Raw genomic sequence first — 5643 nt, 5'->3', positions numbered from 1 at the left:
TTATTTTATTCAGAAACACATGAAAAAACTTAGGCGACATTTTTATGAAAATGTTCTTTTTAATGCATAAGTGCCATGTGCATACGTACTAAAATATCTGTTTATAAAACTAGCCTGAAATGAGATTGCCGGACCCTTTAAGAAAAAATATAGTTTTAACTCTTTACTGTAAAATTTGGGCTCCAATACGCGGTTTTGGATTAACTCCATGGGCGGTTTTGTACTTTAAACGGCGAAATATATATATCGCACACAGTCTTCAAAAGAGGCACAACTCAGAAATCAGATATGGAAATTTAACTGCTTGGGGATCGTACAGATTCAAGAAAAAAATATTTACATTAATTTGAGAAAAATCCCACGAATTGCAAAAAAAAATCTACCCACATTTTTTTTTTTTAGTTGTGCCTCGTTTTTTAAGACGGTTTGCGATATGTAGGTACTTTTATGGCTTGGCATGCATATATAGATACAGTTGTTCAAATAGACGTGACAATTATGCCCGACTGCTAGTCATTGTGCAATGAACAGTATTGCCCAGAAAAATAAATATGCAGAATGGAAATTTATCTACCACTTTTTTTTCAACTGATTTCTAATTAATTAATCCCAACGGTTTTTCCCTCCTTTCTTGCCCAACCGACACGAAGGATGCAGTCCGCATGACAAACGGATTTTTTTTTAAGTTTACCTCGGTCAGAAGGGTCGGGCTATAAATCATGGCTGTCATGAATTTTACGATAAATATTCCACCTAGCATTTCTCTACGACTTGCGAGTGTAGGCAAATTAATGAGCTTTAGACGACTAGTGTAACAAGGCAGATTATACCCAGAATCCCCGTTAAAATCAAGCAGTGCAAAAGCAAGAATTGTTTTTGAATGGATTCAATCCTTTCTGAATTAACTTGGTAGCAGGGATTCCAAACAATAGATCCATATTCTGATAAATGTAGGTCTAACTTAAGGGGTAAAAAGAGCTTTTTTAACAGTTGGATCTTTGAACTCTTTTGACCATCACTTTAAAAATGCAAATACGCCTTTGGCTTTATTGACTGCAGCATTAATAAATATGAAGGTTGAAATTGAGTTTGGAGTTCATTAATGCGGAGGCTAACCGGTATGTTAACTGGTAAAGCGTTGATGATGGTAAATTAAGAGCTGACATTTTGATAAAAGACGAGCTAGCGAAATTTCAAAGTAAACTAATTGTAAGCAAGTCAGGGACTAGTAGCTTTCATTGCTGGGATCGAACTTCATATTCTGCTTATAGTCAGCAGCCAACGTTCATCATACACAATTTGATATGCTCGCCTCATGGAATCATACCTTGGGTGGCTATGTGCTTGGTTTGTAAGTATGTAGTATTACATTCATTGCTCGTTGTTGGCTTGGGTGAAACCATATACAAACATTCCTTTCAGGGTACATATCCATATAAGCATACATATATACATATTTATTGGTAGTAAAATGGCAGCAATCTTTCGATAATTTCATTGAATTTCGTTGTTTAACTTTTTGTTTGTTTTTTCCTTGGGAATATTATGTTGGTAAATTGCTGCGGTGGGAAATGCGTTCATTCGCCTCGAAATTGCGGTATAAATATGTATACCAGTCAGTTCAAGAGTTTAAGTGATGAACGTTTATTGATTTGTATGTACATTAGGGTGCATCGCTCTCCGTACAAAAAAATGGGTGCGGGTTTTCCATTGGAAATATAAAATTTGTTATTACGTGAGCTGGACCTATTTGAAAATATCTATGAAAATGGAGTTTGTTATAAATAAAATTTGTTTTTCTAAAAAAATATCCTCAGAAGATAAAAGACGGCTGCAAACAATTTTCTAAAAATTGTATCGACGGAATGAAAATAATTACGTTTTTTGAACTATTTTCAAATCGGTTTTGCTCATGTAAATAGTAATATTTTTCCTTTTTTTTGGAAGTCTTAAAATGTATGTATTACATTTTATAATTCCTTTGGAAAACCGCAACTGCTTTTGTGATGTACCCTAATGCACTTATGTATGTATATTTAAATGTGTTTATTAGCATAAGTAGATTACTAAAATTATGCATTATTTTTGGGTTTATGATACCCCAATTTTTTTGCCTTAAAAACGCCCACCTTGTGACTATAAATAAACATCATTCCGGTCTAGCATACCCTGATGGGACCACCGAACTTTTTAAATTCTGGACAGTCCGAAGAAATTGTCTTTGTTCCGCGATGTCTGAATTTGGTATCCTCGCAAAACTAATACGGCTGTGTAAAATGAGGTTGAGCAACACCACCAGCTCCTTCAAAATTGGGAACGACGTGACCGAGCCGTTTGATACCAAACGAGGTTTCCGTTTCATGGGATTTCTTTAATCTGATGCTGAAAAAGATAATAAGAGCAGCAGAACTGAATCGCTCGGGCACAATACTTTACAAGAGCGTAAAATTGCTGGCGTATGCCGACGACATCGATATTATCGGTAAAAACCGGGGCTACGTCTGTTCTGCCTTCTCGGACTGATGCTGAACGAGGACAAAACGAAGTCTCTCCTGTCATCACACAGACAGTCCGAGCATAAGTGTCTTGGTACCCACGTCACTGTTGACAGTTACTAGTTTGAAAAAGTAGACAGACGGGGTCGTTTGGGAACCAGCATTAACACCGATAATAATATCAGCATGGAAATCCAACGGAGAATCACTCTTGCCAACAAGTGCTACTTTTGACTGATATCTTGGAGTTTGCGAGAGAAAGAATTTGCAGCAGATTTACAGAGCCTTTACGCGTTGGCGATGGCGAATACCACCGCCGACGATTTAACGATGAGCTGTATCAGCTTTACAACGATATACATATGTAGGCATAGTGCAACGAATTAAAATCTAGCGGCTACGCTGCCTAGGTCATGTCATTCGAATGGACAGAAACGCTCCAGCTCTGCAAGTATTTAACGCGGGTTGCTATGCTGGTAACAGAGAAATATGAAGGAAGGCATCCTCTACGTTGGAAGGACCAGGCATTTCCACTTGGTACAGAAGAGAAACAACTGGCGTGCTATTTTGGACTCTACCAAAATCGCTTAGGCGGCACCAATAAAGAAGTAGAGTAATAAAAGAATACCAAAAAACGTTTTTATACAATTTGTCCTTCCGTCAATTTTTATTATTTTTCTTTGCTATATTATTGTTACATATATTTGTCTTGTTTTTTCGTTATTGCTTGCATTTCTTTTTTGTCTTATATGTCTTTAATTGAAACACTTTACGATACAACTTCAATATCTTAAGTAGGTAAACTACTCTTCATTTTTCTACTCCTTTCACAAACAATTCTAAAACAGCAAAGCAATAAGAAGTGCATTCATTTTTTGTGACCCAGCGTTTTAGCTTTGCCAAATATCAATATTAAGTTGATTCTGTCTTCGTTCTCCATGCAGCTCATACAAACTCTCATTTCGTACACATATGTATGTATGTCTAGGTACATGATACTTACCCTGAAAAAAATTGTGCGACTAATCTCTAAAGAGAGTATTCCGAGATTACTCTCAATCTGGTACGATTGGGAATTAATTAGTCGCAACTAGTCTCATACGGGTACTAATGGAGGTCAATTAGTCTCGACCCATTCCTTATGGGTACAATTGGAGATCAATTAGTCCTCAACTCATCTCTAACGGGTACTATTACCGATTTAATGATATGTACGCACTTAGTCAATGAAATTTCATGTGCGGCGTTGGCACACAGAGAGAGTATTCGCCTAACCAAACTGAGCAACCTGGTTCGAATCTCAGCTGGCGCAAATTTTTATTTTTATTTTTTTAAAGTGACTAGGCGCTTTTTATACCCTTTCGGGTGAACAATTAGTCTCTTCATAGGACATGCTCGAACAAATGCGAACAGTTCATTCCATATAAAGAGATCAAAAGTGGTATTAGTCGCATGTTCCTTTGCGATTGCTCCCGGAGTCATCCCGGATTAGTCATATTTTTTGCTGGGTACATACATATGTATACATATATTATCTACCAAAATCTCATTACATTTCATTTTCAATTTACTTAGACCAGCTATTGCTATTCCTACCCAGTTACATTCAATATGCATTTGTTTGCACACTTTTTCGCATTTAATATATGTAACTCCTCTTTTCCACATTTTTATCGTATGTATGTATGTGTTTGTTCCTGCTCCAAAAATTGTAAAAGAAACCTTACTTATTGGCTACTCGTTTCAATGTAAACTTAAGTTAGCCAATATTAAATGGAAATTGCGTAAATTTACATAGAATGTCGACTTTTGAGGCAATTACTTAAAATATCAAGTATCATCCGCCAACCATTTAGTGCTGCACCAATTATGCCTCAGCTACAAGCTTTATTAGGATTGGCTTATTTATTTTCGCATCAAATTCAGTCAATTTATGGATACTTAAGCAACAAAGGCAATTTTTCGACATAATCGCTGATTAGGCGGGCGTTTGTGCGCTTAATTGTATGGCGATTTCGATAAGTGGCATGGTCTTTAGAAATTTCAGGACTACATTAATTCAATCATTTCTGAAGAGAGTATTACTCGAGAGTTTACAGAAGGCAGTGGATAAGCGGGAATGCGCGTAACAAAGAGCACATTTAATGTATATGGTTGACAGATGAAAGAAGTAGAAAGTAAGAGGAAAGAGCACAAGATGACAAGGAATCGAATTGGATGATGGACACACATTTTTATGAGGCCAAATAATAACATGTATAATAATTGGATTTTTAAAAATCAACGCTGATACATAATGGACTGCAAGCCAGAAAAATCAGGTATTTAAAAGTTTTGTAATTGATTTATGACAGCTGAAAAGTGATATATACTCACCAGGAAACGGATTTATAGGACCTAAAAACATATAAAAAATTAAAATTAAATAGTGAAATAGGCAGGAAAAGGCACTAGAAATTACAAAAAAGGCAAAAGAACGCACTAAAAAAAAAACCGAAAAATAATCAAAATATACATATATTTTAGAAATGCTTATTTTACAAGTAATAAGAAAAAAACTATGAACTAGTTTCATTATATGAACAATTTGGACTTTGAATCTTTGACATTTTCTCTTTTCTAGTTTTTAACTCACAAAACTTTAATACCCATAGTTGAACAACAAGATGCATTTTGAAGTTTTCTGACAGCATTTTTACTCAATTTTCGTGAAGAAAAGCCTTGAATGTACTAAACGTTCGCTGACGTAAGTTGATAGAAGTGGCACCCAATTTAAATATGGAGGGACCTACAGTTTTACACCGACTCGGAACGACGGCACACTGCTTACCACCACACCACAGCGGCCGTCAAATCTGTTTAACATTTCGAAAATACGACAGAAATTTTCCATGTCTGATTTTTGAACTCCCCTTTTGTAATAATTTAAGCTCTGTTCAAACTGGAAGAATTTTTCGAGGCCAAACAAAGTTTCAGACAAGGCGAGTCATTTTATTGGCTCAACCCCTATCGACTTGCTGCTACAACTTGCCAGCACACGCTGCGAGCTGACTATGCTGCTTACACATTTGTTCGGCCACACCCTCTATATATGTAAGCCAGGCTCTCGAATTCGCTTGGTCTCTTCATAATTTGCCAAAATTTTAAT

General features: G+C 36.1%; 1 long non-coding RNA gene across 1 annotated transcript in view; it reads left to right on the top strand.

Annotated features, from left to right (window-relative positions):
* The window catches only part of LOC118743072, a 94143-nt gene that overhangs the window by 28962 nt on the left and 59538 nt on the right, over positions 1–5643 (top strand). The window lies entirely within an intron of this gene.

The sequence above is a fragment of the Rhagoletis pomonella genome, unplaced genomic scaffold (genome assembly GCF_013731165.1).
Source record: "Rhagoletis pomonella isolate Grant_MI unplaced genomic scaffold, Rhpom_1.0 Rhpom_scaffold_00007, whole genome shotgun sequence".
In the NCBI taxonomy this organism is placed as follows: Eukaryota; Metazoa; Arthropoda; class Insecta; order Diptera; family Tephritidae; genus Rhagoletis; species Rhagoletis pomonella.
This window is presented reverse-complemented; position numbering and strand designations above follow the sequence as displayed.